The sequence below is a fragment of the Cucurbita maxima genome, unplaced genomic scaffold, assembly GCF_002738345.1.
Source record: "Cucurbita maxima cultivar Rimu unplaced genomic scaffold, Cmax_1.0 Cma_Scf00009, whole genome shotgun sequence".
Lineage (NCBI taxonomy): Eukaryota > Viridiplantae > Streptophyta > Magnoliopsida > Cucurbitales > Cucurbitaceae > Cucurbita > Cucurbita maxima.
In genome coordinates this window covers 1,120,423-1,139,144 of record NW_019272025.1, presented here as the reverse complement: position 1 = coordinate 1,139,144, position 18,722 = coordinate 1,120,423, and the positions used below count along the sequence as shown (strand labels likewise).

The 18,722-nt window shown below is 38.4% G+C and overlaps 1 protein-coding gene across 1 annotated transcript in view; it reads left to right on the top strand.

Annotated features, from left to right (window-relative positions):
• Positions 1 to 18,722, top strand: part of LOC111483613 (U-box domain-containing protein 4-like) — a 261,990-nt gene that overhangs the window by 208,923 nt on the left and 34,345 nt on the right. The gene's annotated exons all lie outside the window — the stretch shown is intronic.

The window sequence follows — 18,722 nt, the reverse complement described above, 5'->3', positions numbered from 1 at the left end:
TCTTCTTTCAGAAAAGAGATTTGTTTTTTTTGTAATTTAATACATTTATAGATTGAATAATTGTATTCTTTTGAAGGTTATTTATCTCACTCATCCTTATAGGAAAATATTGGGGAAAGGAAATTAAATTTTATCTTCTTTCCTAAGGCTTTTGACTCTAACACTTTTTAAGTTATTTTGAAAGGATATAATTGAGTAATGAAAAGAGTACCTAAGATTAACTCTTGTCCTAAGTCCTTTACTAAAAGAAGGAATTTACGAAGCAAATTTCGTCATTACAAACATGGACTTTTGATAATTTGTAATTAATTTTGAGTCAGTTGTTGTTTGCACCTCTACCTTTAGTAGTTTTTTCAAAATACTTTGTAGGTATTAGGCCTTCTTGAATACAATTTTGATGGGCTCATGTTTCAATGAGAGCCTTTAATGTGATTTTGAAATCATAAATTTTTAGAGTAACGAGAGCGTACCATTTTTGATATTGAGAAGTGGTGATGGCTCCTACAAAGGAACTTTGAAAATCATCTTCGTCCAGGTTCGATTGCGACGCTTCCCTTTGTTCGGGCAGCCTTTCCTGAAGTTTGAGAATTTCTTGGCGAAGCATATAAGATTCTGACCTCGTTTCAGATCTTAATGCTTGTACTTCTTGTTTGAGATTATTAATCTCTCTTTATAGGTCTTGAGTAGTGAGTTCTCTCAGTTTTTCAAACCTTTGGAGAACTGATTGAAGTCTGTAAGGATTTCTTTCTTCCCTTTCAAGTGGCTTAGAGATTGTCATGGCATCCCTAAGTCGTCGAGCAATTTTCTGTTGAATTTCTAGATCTTGAACTTTTTTACTACCTCGAGTAGAATTTCTTGATCCTTTGTAAGGACATTTATGCATCCTTCGCACGTCCTTTTTCCTTCTTGTTTTGATTCTTATTCTGTGCTAGAATATGAATCGGATTCTTCTTGATGTTTGAGGATCTCTCCATCGCTGGATTGTTCTGAGTCGGTTAGAACTAGTCGTAGTAGCTGATCCTTCAGCTCTTGATCAATATCCAACTCATTGATCTTTCCTTTGATCGGACATTTATTAGCATAGTGTCCTTTTTCTCGACATTTGAAGCAAGTTTGCCTTTTCTTTCCTCTATGGTTTTTTGTAGGAGTATACCTCTTCTTTGAATACGTTGGCTTTTGAGATTGCACGGGTTTACTCCGATACTTTTCTCTAGGCCTGTATGAATTGCTTTGGATACGTATTAACCTTCTTTCTTCTAGAGGTTGAGGGAGCTTCTATCCCCTTGCATCCATACTAGTCGCAAAATCTTCCAAGCTCTTTTTTGTTTGATATCGAAGAATTGAGCTTGTTTTGAATCTTTGACTCATTTCAAAGTCTAAGTCCTTCTTCTATGATGAAGGATGCTATAGATCCGTATGACAAAGTTTTCCATTGAATGGTTCCATTATACTTTGTCTTAAGACCATCTTTGATCCTCCTTGAGAAGTGTTTTAGTAGTCATTGACAAAATTCTCTTTCCAGAATTCCAATGAACTGTTTGTTCTAATGAGAACTTTGCTGAAATACATGTCTTTGTACCACCTAAAATCGCCTAAAGTATGACATTTCAAGTTCATGAGTATTTCGGCGGATCTCTCCTGGCATTTCAGGGGGTCGCCAACGAAGAATTCTATGAGGGTATAAACAAGGGTGTTGACAGCATCCTCTACCGTTTCATGTTGTACTTCGGTCCTAGTTGATGGACCTTCTTCTTTGATGATTTAAGTAGTTGGGCTAACAACATAGTGGTTTAATATCTATCGTCGAGATATTTGTCCCACCAGTCTTTGAGCTGCTCAGTAAATCTGGTCACTAAAACTTGAGTTATTTGATGGTCGGATTTATGGCCCTGTAATTTATACGCGCCTACAGCCATCATCAGTTCATTGTCAACATTCATTATCAGATAGTCGGACAATCCATCGATATTCCATTCATAGATTGCTAGACCATCTTAATGAGCTTGAGTTTGTAGCGTCTTTTCTTCGAATTGAATATCCGAAAAAGACGGTTCAGGATATCAGTTTTTCTGATTACTAGTATTATTTTGACTTCTCTTTGAGATTCTTTCAATTTGATTGTAGAGAGGTTCTTCTACCTCATTTACAATCTCGTCTTCGAATTCCTGGATTTCGTCGTCATTGTTAACGACATTGACAGATGAATCCTGATGTGTTATTCTAGGATTTAGAATCCTATCCAACTTTTCTTCTATTTTGGCCATTGCAGCCTCTTCTTTTGAAATCCTCTTCGTAAATATGTCGAGGTTTGTCGGTCTGAGTATTGGAATTGACTCATCGATTTTTGGTACAGAGCTGCCTGCTTGTTCTTGAAGAGTACCAGAGTTCTTCGAGATTTTTTTCTCGATACTCTCAAGCTGAGTGGAGATCATGGATAAAATCTTGTTTGAATAATTATTTTGATGCTAGATACTTTTGATATCCTTTAGGATCGGATTACCCCTTTCTAGTCCTTCTGGAATAGTTTTGAAATGACTGACTTTGACCTTTTCTCCATAGTAGTTGTCAAATTCGACTTCTTCCAACGGAGGATGTTTTGAATATACCTCGCCTCTTATGGTAGTCTTCCAAGTTCTCTGAGTCAAGGTGCATATTTGCAAAATATTTTCTTCAAACCATTCGAAGAATGGTATATTTTCTTCTACGGTTTCCATATGAGAATACCACTTAGCTCTTAACTCATTTCGCTCCGCTTCTTTGTAGGTTTGGAAGAATGCATTTCTTTTTGAAGAGTTGGTGGTTGACATAAAATTTGTCTTTAAAAATTCTTTGTCTATCTAGAAATCAGCTGTAATGACGTTCAGCTGACTTTCGTAGACGGATTGAGTATCCATATCAGTATGGATTGGAGATCTCGAGCCATCTTCATAGTGGATTTATGCTTTTCTGGTTATTTGATCCCAAGAGAGGGTTTGACATATCTCAAGGTCCGTCGGGCTGCATCCAAATGAGGCTTCTTTAGACTTCACATATCTTGACTAATGACTCCAACTTCATTTTTGAATCCATTTGGTTGGTTCATGTAGATCTCCTCGTCCAACTCTCCATGCAATAAAATATTCTTCATATTCATCTGCCAAAATTTCCAATCTTTATATACCGTAAGTACTGAAGGAACTTGTACGATAATGATCTTTGTCACTGGACTAAACGTTTCATCATAGTCTAGTCCATATTGTTAAGAGAACCCTGGATCTACAGTCTGAGTTTTGTATCTCACGATTGATCCATTCGGGGTATACTTTATTTTGTAAATCCACTTGCAAAAGATAGATTTAACATCTCTTAATCTTGACACTTAGTTCCCAAGTTTGATTTTGCTCCAGGGCTATAATTTCTTCCTCCATCGCTTTCTGCCAAACCAAGTTTTATGATACATCCTCATATATCTCTGGCTTATTAACTCAGTCTTCTACAATAGTTGCGTTGGCTTTTGGATTATTTCTAACTGTCTTAGTTGTTGAGGTGCCCTTTGTTTTTCACTAGGTTCGCTTGATTGAGTCACGTCTTGCTCACCAACACTAGTGCCACTTGAATCTTTAGGCACATCAGTACTTAAGCAAATGTATACCGTTTGTTCTCCCGTCTTCTGTGGAAGAAGCTCTTCAGTTTTCTCTCCCGTCAGAACAATTTCTTCAATTTGCTCAAGGTCTGGTAATACTTTCTTCTCTGAGGGTCACCCCTCTTCCATTTCACCACTTTGATTGTCAATCATGTGGTTTGGGTATCCTGAATCAATGATCCAATCATTCTCATAATCGATATGGTCTCCCATCATCGCCATGAGTGCTAGCTCATCTTCTTCTATGTCACACAATAACTCTGCATCCCATTCCTCCTCCATCTCCATGTTGGAGGATGCCACATTGATTTTGATAGATTTTTTCTTAGATCAACAATCTCTAAACATGTGGCCCTTCTTCGAGCAATTGTAGCGATGCCTCCAAATCTCTTTCCATTAGAGTTATTGTTATCGTTCTTCTAATCTCTCCCTAGTTGTACAGTTTCTTGGTGACTTCTTCTTTTGTCACCATTGTATCCACGTTTGGTAGACGACATATTATTGCTCCAGTTTTCACTTGTGTAGAGTGCTTTTTCTTCACCCTTCAATGTGATGCCTCCTATTTGTTTAGCCATGGCTTCTTGGCTGGCTAACAAATTTTCGAACTCTACAAGTGATGGTTGAGTGGGCCATCCTTGTACACCAATAATAAAGCTTTTATATTTTGGTCTCAATCCGTGGATTATAATCCTCTTCATTCGAGATTCTATAATGGCAGACTTCGGGTCTAGTTTAGTAATCTCCCCACATATCAACTTGACCTTGTGAAAGTACTGACCAATCGTCATGTCACGTTGTGAAATTGACAACAACTTATTCATCAAAAGTTGTAGCCTCGTATCGTTCTTCTTTGAGAACAACATCACGAATGTGTCCCATGCTTCTTTCGGTGTCTTGTCATCCCAAATATGCTCTAACATCTCTTCTCCGATTGTGATCTTCAAGGCAAACATTGCTTTGCCTGCTTTGATTCTTCATTTGCGCAAGGCACCGTTTTGCACCCGTCAATGATCTCCCAAAGATCATGTCCTAAAATAGAACATCATGCATGTTTCCCACATGTGGTAGTTGTTGTTGAGTTTTTTTATTCCTCCAACGATTTAAAAATCACCCATTGTGTTGGCTATACCTTAGTAATACCAAACAAGCTCTTTTGACACAAAACTTGCAGAGTCACAGACTACTCATGACACAAAAGAAACTCACTCACTACTAATCTCAAGAAATCGTTTCTGATGTGGAAGATCAGGCAGAGCTGCAACCACAAAGCATACTAAGAATTCCAAGCGATCAGATAACCTACAATAACTTGTCTCTGATACCAGATTGTTGAACACAACTCTCTGTAGGAAACACTCGCACACTTTATTAAGACCAATCAAGAAGAGATTTATAAAACACTATGTAGAAACTACTACTTTGTATTGCTTGGATTTCTTGCTTGGGATTTCTTTGGATGATGAAGTAAGTAGGATTGTAACAATGGTACAAAATAAAATAAAATAGAATAAATAAATAAGTAATAATAAAATAGTAACTAATACATCTCTCCAAATCAACCCCTCCTCCAACGGTCAAACAATTCTAAAAAATGAAAACAAAAAAAAATGTTAAATTTTCATGAGAGAGATGTCATTCCTGGAAAAGAAAAGAAAAATAGAACCTAAAGAAAAAAAAATGTTAGATTTGAGAAAAAGAAATGGCTTTCTTCACCAGTAGAAAAAGAAAATGGCATTCACCAGTAGATGCAAATTTAGGTGAAAAGGGGTGTTGTCGTTAAAGTACACATTAAATCATTCCTTTTACTTTATTTTAAATTTCAAAGGAAATCACAACCAATTATGTCTTAGATCTTGACTTCACAATTATTTAGGTCAATCATTTTGTATGAATTTTGGTCAATCATTAGCCAAATGGATCATTAAATTAGAAACTAATAATATTGGGGAATGTAAATCAAGAATTAAAAAGAAAAAAGAAAAATAAAGAAAGATTTGGAAAGAAAGATCCATTAGAATACAAAGAATAAAAATTAGAGAATCCAAAATTGAAAGAAGAAAAAAAAAAAGAAAAAATACGGAAACTTGAAAGATTTGGAGAAAAAAAAATCTATTAGAATATGGGAAGAAAAATAGGCGGAAGAAAGGAAATCAAAAGAAAAAAAAATAGGGCAATAAACAACAACAAAATAAAACAAAACAATGATTTAGAAGTAAGAATAGATTAAAAATTGGTAAATAATATATGGGGAAAATTTGGAAGTAAGAGAAAATATTTCTGAACAAAAATTAAAAGATAAAGGGAGGTACAACGACATAGAAAGAAAATGAAAGATAAATATTAATAAGAAAATGAAAGATCATAAATATTAGAAGCCAACAAGAAAATGAAAGATCATAAATATTAGAAGCAACAAATATTAGAAGATAAAAGAGAGTACGTAAAGAAAATGAAAGGTCAGATTAAATATCAAATGACAAGAAATTACAGAATACAAATGACAAAATCGAACTTTCATTAAGGATAAATTGATGACACCCACCTAAGCTAATCAGGTAAGTGACCTTACTATAGGATAGGCTAAAAATTGTATTGAATTATGATGATGTATGAACTGTGTCGTACGATTTCGTATGATAGTATGTGATGATATATGAGTTATGACGATGTATGAGTTGTATTGTATGATGTCGTATACTAGTATATGATGATGTACGAGTGTATGATGATGTATGAGTTATGATGCTTGATGATGTGCATATTATATATATATTTTGATGAATGACGTATTTGATATATATGATGCACTTTATGGCAATATGATGAGTATGATAATTGCGTGATGTTTTACCTTAATATGATGATGTTTTCCATATTGAGCATGTTATATGATGATGAGTTCCATATTATATCATGTCGTTAGATCGACATAAGACCCAACTCTAAGACCATGAAAATGATATTAATATAAATATCCACGAGTATGTGTTACCTAGAGTAACAAAGAGATGAGACTAGAGGGTTGTGCTAGACGAGACAATATGAAGGATTTAGAGGGACCTCATGCATATTGTATGTTTAAAAGCATAGGGATACTTCCCCTAGAGATGATGAGAGTGGACGCGTACAGTATGATGATGAGTGCGAATGTATACGAGCCCGAATGCGCACAGATGAGGGTGTTCATGAGGCGCATGACACTATTGTTGAGTTTTATGTCCTAAAACTCATAGTTTGTAAACAAAAACATATTCTATTTTCAATAAAGTTAGTATTGTTGTTTATTCAGTAAAGATTGTTATTGAATAAAGTGAACTTTACGATCATTAATCTAAATCCAATAAACTAAGAACACTCTGGCTATAGTATGATTACTTGAACTATATGTAGAGACATAAGAGTTGATCAAGTTTAAGTATATAGTCAAAATGATCTATAGTATAAGGATAAGGCTGAGTACCTTATTCTCGGGACACTATGGATGCGGCCCACTTTTGTATATGATATAAACATTGTGATCATTAAAATTGTACATGTGGAGACATGTGAGTGGGGGCGTCCTATGCAATGAGTATTGCATAAGATCGGACCATGAAGAAAATCACTCTCACTTTATAATGTCGTTTACTGTTGAGACTGATTTTCTTTTCATTCAATGACCTAGGTAACTCGATCTTAATACTGAGCTAACCATGAACTCCTGTTTATTCGAAATTATCCTTAGATTTGCATGGGTGAGGGTGGCTCAAGTTCGCCGACTCAATAAACCTCCCATTTCAGGGGTAAGACTGGGTAAATGGCTAGGGACGTGGGGTGCAAGATGGAATTCATTCCTACCCACTTTTAGGGATAGAAGAGAGATAGTTTCCTTAAGTACTAACTCTAGGTCTTGAACAAGGGGTCCCACCCTCTCACTGGCCTGAGAGGGATTCGGTTTACTGGTTGGACCACAAACCAATTGTTCATTAGAGGATCAGTGAGACATAAGAAACAAGAAGTAACTTCAGGGGTAAAACGGTAAATTGACCCAGCTCTAGTTACGAACAATCTGTGAAGGATCAACTTACTAAACATGGTTATATCAAATGGACAGAAATATATCTATAGTGAGGGGAGTGCAACTACTAGGCTATAGTGGAATGTCCTAGTAGTTAACGAATGTTGGTTAACAAGGTTAATGAGTTTAACCAGTTAATCTTGGATCGTTGGAGCCCATGATCTATACGTCCATTAGGTCCCTCTACTAGCTCATAACGGACTAAACCATAGAACAATGTGACGAGTAAGTTCGAAGTGTTCGAATTCAAATTAGGGAGAATGCGCTACATATATACGATATATTTAACTGCATTTTTGTTTTATTTACGAATTAAACAAAAAGAGAGAATCTGAAATATTTAAATCTTATTTAAATATCTTGATCAAATATGTGTCGGAATTAATTGGGATTGACATTTGAATTAATATTAAATATTAATTAAATAGTTTAATTAATCATTTAATATTACTTTAATTTAAAATTAATAATTCAAATTGATTGTTGAATCAAAATGAACAAAGTCTAAATGTTGACTTCATTTAATGGAAAAATCCATGTTAAGTGGAATTTTGAGGTGTCAAAATTTGGTTTAACCAAACTTACATGCTTGCTAAATAAACCCCACAAATTTGAGTGGAATTTTGAGTGTCAAAATTTGGTTAACTCAAGCATGCATGCTTGCCACATAATCCCAAACATTTGAGTGGAATTTTGAGTGTCAAAATTTGGTGATCTCAATTTGCATGAACATGCAAACATGACTCTGTAAATAGAGTGATCATGGTACATTGAAGGTGGTTCTTGTTGATGAAAAACCTTGAGAAAAACCTCTCACAAACACTCTCTTCATATATACAAAATTCCTCCCAAGTTTAGTCACTCACCGGATTCCACAATCTCGTTCTAAGGCCGGAGGATAGTGGAGAAGACACTAGTATTGGTTCGAAACCGGTTCGTGAAGAAAAATGAATTTGAACTACAAAAGATTAGTATTCAAACTTTAGTTATTTACTATAATTGATGTTCTAAAAGTGCCTAAGATCTAAATTGCTTCCGCACGTCTACTAGGGACACGTTTACACACCCATAGACGAAATGAGAATCCCCTCCCAACCCAATCCTGGAATGCGATATAAGCAGTCAGGACGGCTGAGTGGAAGAAGGTGCTAGACCCAAGTTTTAGTCCTCATAAGAGGGTGTGGGTTCAAATAATCTCACTTCTTTCAACTCATATATTATGACAAAATGCGAGCCAAAGTGGATAATATATCGACTGTCGTGTTAAGATATAGAACTTTATAACATGTTGGATATGAACTAAATAGAGTTTTAATAAAAGTATTAAGACATAAAAGTATCAAAACGTGATTTTTAAAACTTAAAAATTTAATGAGAATATCCTCGAAGTTCAAGTGGAAAGAAAATTTCTACTATGGAGAAACGCCAACACCCTTATATAAGCTATGCTACAATGCTTCATAACCCTTATTAGAAGAAGGGCTGGAACCTCCATACTTGTGGTTAACAGCCACAAGCTCTACCAAACTAAGATATTCCAATCAATCATTTATAGGTATCCAAGGCCACCACTAATTAATATTGTTTGCTTTCGTTCATTACGTATCGTTATCAGCCTCACGCTTTTAAACTGCATCTACTATGGAAGGGTTTGGAAACGTTTTCAAACCCTTGCAAGAAATGATTCTTCACCTCTCGAATCGATGTGGGATCTCACTATCGACCCCTTCTGAGTGCCAAGCGTCCTCACTGGCACATCGTCTAGTGACTAGCTCTAATATCATTTGTAAAAGTCCAAGCCCACTAGTATCAGACATTGTCCATTTCTGTCATTAGGTATTGCCAACAGCCTCACAGTTTTAAAACGCGCCTATTAGGGAGAGGTTTTCGCACCCTTATTAGGATTGTTTCGTTCCTCTCTCCAACAGCTAGCAGATATTCTCTATTTTAATCCGTTACGTATTGTCGTCAGCCTCACAGTTATAAAACGCGTCTACTAGAGAGACATTTACACTCCCATATACGAAATGATAAATTCCCCTCTCAAACCAATCTGGGAATGCACAATTAGTAGTCAGGATGGCTGAGTGGTCTAAGGCGCCATACTCAAGTGCTGGGCCTCGTAAGAGGGCGTGGGTTCTCAAATCCCACTTCTGACATTCAAATATTCTTAGGAAAAATGCGAGGCAAAGTGGATAAATCTACTACCAATACGGGCTTGTGTCGAACATTTCAAAGTTAAGAAATGGAATTTCATAGTGGATAAAAACTAATGTTAAGGATATTTAGTAATAAATTATAGTTTACAATATATATTATATTTGATATTTTATTATAAGGCAAATATCTAGTATTTGCCTTATTATCATGGGTATCTTTCCATTTATTGTTATTTCCATATCCTTGTAATTCATTTGATTATAAATAAGATAACTTTCACACCATTTAGGTGTGGTGGATTAATCAAACATTCACAACTAAACTCACCAATGCTTTTTAAAAAAGTGTCAAAACATGATTGTATGGTTAACAACCACACACTCTAATCAACTGAGCTATTCCAGCCAATCATTTGTTACAATCCAAGACCACCAATTGATATTGTCTGCTTTTGCTTTTTTTTTCCCAATCATTTGTTACAATCCCCACCATTATGTTTCTTCACCTCTCTAATTGATGTGGGATCTCACACTATCGACCCCTTCTGAGTGCCAAGCCCACTGCTAGCAGACATTGTCCATTTTTATCATAGGTATTGTCATCTTGTTTTGTTCCTCTCTCCAACAGAGAGTACATATTATCTATTTTAATCCGTTATGTATTGTCGTCAGCCTCACAGTTTTAAAACGCGTCTACTTGGGAGACGTTTACACACCCATATACGGAATGATAAATTTCCCTCTCAAACGAATCACATTTGAATTTGTACTAGGGAGAAACACCAAACACTATTATTTATATAAGGTATGCTTCATTCCCATCGTTGGAAGGAGAGCTTGAACCTCCGACCTTGTGGTTATAACAGCCACACGCTCTAACTAACTGAGCTATTCTAGCCAAACATTTGTTACAATCCAAGACCATCATTACTTGATATTGTCTGCTTTCGTTTGTTACGTCTTGTTATATCCCTTGCGGTTTTAAATTGCATCTACTATGGATAGGTTTTTAGACCCTTGCAAGAAATATTTTTTCACCTCTCTGATCGATGTGGGATCTCACTATCGACCCCTTCTGAGTGCCCAAGTGTGACGGTCATGCTTGTCCATGGTGTGTTGCCCATGGCCGCATGCCCATGACAAGCCAAACCCTTTATGTCTTTCCATGTTCTAGTGTTTTTCTTTTTGTCTTTCTAAGGAGTATGACGTTTCGGAAAATTATGTCTAGGCTTGCCAGACATGAAATGCCTCAGAAAGTACTATAGGGGGATATGACTAGTTGTCAACTTTCCCCTACCCAAGGTTATATTACTTTGAGCCGTTATTGTTACTCTTTTTCTTGCTTATATAACGTCTCTTTCAAAAATCTCTCTGCCCTCGTTTTCTAAAATCTTCTCTTAAACCGAGGCCAGAGGCTCGAGCATACGTCACTTGACCATAGGCGACGTAAGAACAAATTGGCTTAGCTCACTTGTCGTTGGAAAGTGAGTGCCGCACAATCGCAATCCCGCTGCCATCAAGAGTGTGATTGTGACAAGTGGTATCAGAGCTTTGTTAGCTCCTTGACATAGCAAAGACCGAAACTATGTTGACGACAAAGTCGACACCCAAAGCACAAGCCAACCGACTTACTTTAATAGAGGAGGAAATATTGTTCCTCAAAGAAGTCCTTGACACCATCCGCTTCCTAGAAAAAACGGGTGATGGAATTGAATGGAAAAGTCGTACAAATCAACACAATGGGCAACTGCCTGGATGGATTGCCAATCGCAGAACTAATGTTTCAAGTGGCCTCGCTCAAAGAAAGAGTTGCTCCTACGAGCAGCTCAAGACCTTCTAGTAGCCTTGATAGCTTTGTCGCGCACAAGGAGGGACATGGAAAAAAGTTCGATGTGCTACAAAATACAATGATGAGTTTGTTCAATGGATTAGCTGGCGAATTTAGAACAACGATCGATGCCATCCAAGAAAAGATGGCCAACATGAACACCCAAATTAGGATGACGATGAAAGTCGTGGAAAACGTCACGGTTGGGCAAACTAATACAGGATCCAACAAGCTGAAGTTTCCAGACCTCAGACCCTTTAAAGGAAATCGGGACGCCAAAGAATTGGAGAACTTTATCTTCGATGTCGAACAGTACTTCAAAGCCACAACGACTTGTACCGACGACATAAAGGTGATAGTAGCCTCAATGCATCTCATAGACAATGCAAAACTTTGGTGGCGTACAAAGGTGCAAGACATGGAGAATGGATTGTGCACCATCGACTCATGGGAAGACCTCAAGAGAGAGTTGAGGGACCAAATCTTCCCCGAAAACGTAGAACACATGGCAATGGAAAAACTAATAACCCTAAAACAAACTAGAAGCATAAGGGACTACGTTAGACAGTTCTCGACCCTGATGCTAGATATCAGGGGCACATCAGAGAAAGACAAGGTATTTTTCTTCATAAATGGGTTACAACCGTAGGCCAAAACAAAAATACATGAGAAAAAGATTCAAGATCTAGCTACTGCAATTGCCAACGCCGAGAGACTCCTAGACTTTGGGAACGAAGCGAGTTTCCAAAGAAAAATGACACAGGCCCCAAACACTGGAGGCAAAACATATATACTGCCAGGTCATCGAAATGAAGGCCCCAATAGACTAAACGGAAGTAACGACAGACCTTACCCTCAAAAGAACTATCTGTTGGAAGATCATAGAAAAGAACCCTGGAAAAATGAAAGCTATCAACTCCAAGGCCTTGCCTATTGTGGGAGTTTCTAAAAGAGTCCCCTTCAAATTAAGGACCTAGACAGGATAAATGGACCTTGTCGTGGTTCGCATGGATGACTTTGACGTGGTACTTGGGATGGACTTCCTCCTAGAACACAAAGTTATCCCAATGCCATTAGCGAAATGCTTGATGATCCCCGATCACAACCCCATAGTGATACCTGCAAGCATCAAGCAACCAAATAATCTTATAATGATCTTGGCTATACAATTGAAAAGAGGACTCGCACGAGAGGAACCTACATTTATGGCTATACCCCTGATGGAAGAAATGACCACGGAGGAAATTGTTCCAAGCAAAATCAAGGATGTACTAGACATATGCTGACATAATGCTAGAGAGCTTACCACAAACACTACCACCTCATCGAGGTATTGATCACGAAATTGACCTCCTCCCCGGGGTAAAACCCCCAGCAAAGAACGCATACCGAATAGCTCCCCCTGAGCTAGCCGAATTGAGGAAACAACTAGATGAGTTGTTGACAGCAGGATTCATTTGCCCGACAAAGGCACCTTATGGAACCCCTGTACTATTTCAGAAAAAGAAGGATGGGACGTTGCGTCTGTGCATAGATTATAGAGCCTTAAATAAGGTGATGGTACGCAATAAATACCCACTGCCGATAATATCTGATTTGTTTGACCAGCTTCAAGGTGCCAAATACTTCACGAAGTTGGACATACGATCAGGGTACTATCAAGTACGTATCATCGAAGGGACGAGCCTAAGATGACGTGTGTAACAAGATATAGGGCCTTTGAATTTCTAGTAATGCCCTTTGGTTTGACAAACGTGTACGTTCTGCACATTAATGAACTAGGTTTTCCATGAATACTTGGATCAGTTCGTCATAGTATACCTCGACAGCATAGTTATATATAGCACAACCCTGAAGGAGCACAAGGTTGAAGCTAGTGTTTGACAAGATGCGGTAGAATCAATTGTACGTCAAGAAAGAAAAATGTGCCTTCGCACAAACATGTATCAACTTTTTTGGACATGTCATTAGTTGTAGACAGATCAGTATGGATAGCGACAAGATAAAAGCTATCCAAGAGTGGAAAATTCCTACTTCAGTATCCTATGTGCAATCCTTCCTAGGATTGGCAAACTATTATAGGTGGTTCGTCGAAGGGTTTTCACGACGAACCACTCCATTAACAGAACTCTTGAATAAAGACCACCCTTGGTCATGGTCAAATGAATGCCAAATGGCCTTTGAAGATATGAAGGCAACCATGACGAGGGGTCCTATCCTCAGTTTAGTAGATGTTACTAAACCGTTTGAAATAGAGATGGATACTTCCGACTTTTTCTTAGGCGGTGTCCTTATTCAAGAAGGTCACCCCATCGCTTATGAAAGTCGAAAGCTTAATGATGCTAAAAGAAGGTACACTGTCTCTAAAAAAGAAATGTTGGTTGTGGTCCATTGCCTACGAGTCTGGAAACAGTACCTCTTGGGATCACAATTCGTAGTGAAGATGGATAACAGCACCATTTGCCACTTCTTCAATCAACCAAAATTGACGGCAAAACAAGCCCGGTGGCAAGAGTCATTGGTTGAATTCGACTTCAAATTCGAACACAAGGCAGGAAAGAGTAACTAAGCAGCCGGCGCGCTGAGTCGAAAGGGCGAACATGCGGCCCTGTGCATGTTAGCCCATATTCACTCGAGTAAGATCGATGGATCGATGTGCGACATCATCAAAGAACATTTACATAAAGACCCATTGGCCAAAGCCGTCGTTGAACTAGACAAAGCTGGGAAGACACGATAGTTTTGGGTCGAGGGAGACCTTCTAATGACAAAGGGAAACATATTATATGTTCCAAGAATAGGAGAACTGAGGAAGAAGCTCATTCAGAAATGTCATGATACCTTATGAGTCGGACACCCTGGGTGGCAACGAACATATGCCTTAATAAAAAAAAGGTACTTCTGGCCAAATATGCGAGACGAGATCATGCAGTACACCAAGACGTGCCTCATCTGCCAACAGGACAAAGTGGAGAAAGCCAAAGTCTCAGGACTCTAGGAACCTCTACCCGTACCAACGAGGCCTTGGGAAAGTGTGTCTCTGGACTTCATAACACACCTCCCAAAAGTCGGGGAACATGACACCATCTTGGTTATCGTAGATCGATTCTCGAAATATGCGGCGTTCGTTCCCACCCCCAAATTATGCTCAGCTGAACTAACAACCCAACTATTCTTCAAACACATTGTAAAGTTATGGGGCATTCCATTGAGCATCATCAGCGATAGGTATGGTAGATTTATCGGCACATTCTAAACCGAGTTATCCGCCATCTTGGGGACGACTTTAACATCTCCTCGAGATATCATCCTTAAACCGATGGACAGACAGAACCGTTTAACTGCTTGCTCGAAGAATACTTATGTCACTTCGTCAACGCTCACCAGAAGAACTGGATACAACTGCTCGATGTCGTCCAATTTTGTTTCAATTGTTAGACGAGTTCATCTACGGGAAAGAGCCCCTTCAAAATTATAAGTGGACGACAGTCGGCCTTGCCCCATATTATTGATCATCCTTATGCAGGAAAAAACTCTCAAGCTCAAAATTTCACCAGAGAATGGAAGCAGACAACAGATATAGCCCGGGCTTATTTGGAGAAAGCTTTAAAGCATATGAAGAAGTGGGCGGACAACAAGCGTTGCCCCCTCCAATTCCGAGCAGGAGACTAAGTCCTCATCAAGTTGAGACTAGAACAGATAAGATTCCGCAGCCGAATGGACCATAGACTAGTTCGAAAATATGAAAGCCCGGTTGAAGTTCTTAAAAAGACTGGGGCTACTCCCTACAGAGTTGCACTACCCACATGGATGAAAATCCACCCAGTAATTCATGTGAGCAACTTGAAGCCTATCACCCTGACCCAGACGACGACCAGCGAAATGTAATCACGAGACCGAGCATTGATCTGAAACAAAGAGACACCAAAGAAATAGAGGAGATCATATCCAATAGAGTTAGGAAGATAGGAAGACCCATACGGAAGATTCGCGAATTCCTTGTCAAATGGAAGAATCTCCCTACGGAGGAAACCAGTTGGGAACGTACCGAAGATCTGGTCTTCGCCGCCATCCACACCGCCAGGTTTGAAAGTAGTCGGTTGACCGAGGCGTCAACCAATTAGATGGGGGAGGATGTGATGGTCATGCTCGTCCAAGGCGTGTTGCCTATGGTCGCATGCCCATAACAAGCCAAACCCTTTATGTCTTTCCATGTTCAAGTGTTTTCCTTTTTGTATTTCTAGGGAGTATGACATTTTGGAAAAATCATGTCTAGGCCTGCCAGACATGAAATGCCTCAGAATGTACTATATAGGGATATGACTAGTTGTCAACTTCTCCCTACCCAAGGTTATATACTGTGAGTCATTGTTGTTACTCTCTTGCTTGCTTATATACCCTCATTTTCTAAAACCTTCTCTTAAATCGAGGCCAGAGGCTCGAGCATACGTCGCTTGGCCGTAGGCGACGTAAGAACAAATTGGCTTAGCTCACTTGTCATCGGAAAGTGAGTGCTGCACAATCGCAAGCCTGCTGCCATCAAGAGTGCAATTGTGACACCAAGCGTCCTCACTGGCACATCGCCTAGTGACTAGCTCTGATATCATTTGTAAAAGTCCAAGCCCACTGCTAGCAGACATTGTCCATTTTTGTCATTAATGTGCCAGACTCAAGTTCTGGTCCTCGTAAGAGGGCATGGATTCAAATCCTACTTTTGACATCCATATTATTATTAGGAAAAACGCGAGCCATGGTGGAACTTCGTACCATTATGGGTTTGTGGCGAACTTTTCAAAGTTAAGAAATGGAACTTCGTACCATGGTGGATATCAATTGAACTCTCACCAGTGCTTTTTAAAAGTGTCAAAAAACATGATTTAGTTGGTTCTTGTACACGTTACCATCACAAACCGAAGTTGATTGAAATTTTGTACTATAGGGAGAAGCACCAAACACAATTATAAGGTATGCTTCATTCTCATTGCTAGAAGGAGGGCTTGAATCTCCAACCTTGTGTTTAACAGCCACACACTCTAACCAACTGAGGTATTCCAACAATTCATTTATTACAATCCAAGACCACCATTAGTTGATATTGTCTGCTTTCGTTCGTTACGTTTCGTTATCTCCCTCATAGTTTTAAACCGCATCTACTATGATAGGTATTTAGACCCTTGCAAGAAATGTTTCTTCACATCTCTAATCGATGTGGGATCTCACTATCGTCCCCTTCTGAGTGCCAAGAGTCCCCACTGGCACATCGTCTAGTGACTAGCTCTGATATCATTTGTAGAAGTCCAAGCCCACTGCTAGCAGACATTGTACATTTTTTTCATTAGGTATTGCCATCAGCCTCACATTTTTAAAATGCACCTATTAGGGAGTGGTTTTTGCACCCTTATTAGGATTGTTTCATTCCTCTCTCCAACAGCTAGTAGATATTATCTATTTTAATCTGTTATGTATCGTCGGTAGCCTCACAGTTTTAAAACGCGTCTACTTGGGAGACGTTTACACACCCATAGACGGAATGCTAAATCCCCTCTCAAACCATTCCTAGAACACACAATAAGCAGTCAGGGTAGCCGAGTGGTTTAATGTGTCAGACTCAGGTTCTAGTCCTCATAAGAGGCCATGGATTCAAATCCCACTTTTGACATCCATATTATTGTTAGGCAAAACGCGAGCCAAAGTGGATAATATCTACTACCATTATGGGAGACGTTTACTAGGGAGATGTCCACACACCCATATACGGAATGCTAAATTCCCTCTCTAATCAATCTTGGAACATGTAATAAGTAGTCAGGATGGTCAAATGGTCTAAGGCATCGGACTCAAGTTTCAGTTCTTGTAAGAGGGGGTGTGGATTCAAATCTCACTTATGACATCCATAATATTATTGTTAGGCATTTTGTTAGGCAAAATGTGAGCTAAAGTGGATAATATTCTATATCATTATGGGCTTGGTGGGTCATTGAAACTTTGTACTAAGAAGAAACACCAAACACAATTATAAGGTATGCTTCATTCTCATCCCTAAAGGGTGCTTGAACCTCCAATCTTGTGGCTAACTGAGTTATTCCAACCAATCATTTATTACAATCCAAGACCACCTTTAGTTGATATTGTCTACTTTAATTCGTTAAGTCTCGGTCTCGTTATTTTCCTCACGATTTTAAACCGCATCTCTACTAGGGAGAGGTTTTCAGACCCTTATAAGCATGGTTTTCAGACCCTTATAAGCATCTACTAGGAAGAGCATCTACTAGGAAGAGCATCTACTAGGGAGAGGTTTTCAGACCCTTATAAGCATCTACTAGGGAGAGGTTTTCAGACCCTTATAAGCATCTACTAGAAAGAGCATCTACTAGGGAGAGGTTTTCAGACCCTTATAAGCATCTACTAGGGAGAGGGTTTTCAGACCCTTATAAGCATCTACTAGGGAGAGGGTTTTCATACCCTTATAAGAATAAACAAATGATCTATTCTAGCCAATCGTTTGTTACAATCCAAGACCACTATTAGTTGATAATCATTTGTTACAATCCAAGACCACCATTAGTTGATATTGTCTACTTTCATTTGTCACGTCTCATTATCTCTCTCACAGTTTTAAACCGCATCTACTAGGGAAAGGGTTTCAGACCCTTATAAGAAATTATTTTTCACATCTCTAATGGATGTGGGATCTTAGTATCGACCCCTTCTGAGGGTCAAGTGTCCACTGGCACATCACCTAGTGACTGATTTGATATCATTAGTCCAAACGCATTGCTAGCAGGCATTGTCTATTTTTGCCCATTAGGTATTGCCATCAGCCTCACAGTTTTAAAACGTGCCTATTAGGGTGGGGTTTTCGTACCCTTATTAGGATTGTTTCGTTCCTCTCTCCAACCGCTAGTAGTCAATTTGAATTTAAAATTTTTAAATACACAATTACAATTTTAAAAGAAAAAAATTAATAAAATATTATTTTATTAAGAACATATTTATGATCTGATAACTTGACTGGATCCAACATCAAAAACAAAAAAAAAAAAAAAAAAAAAAAAA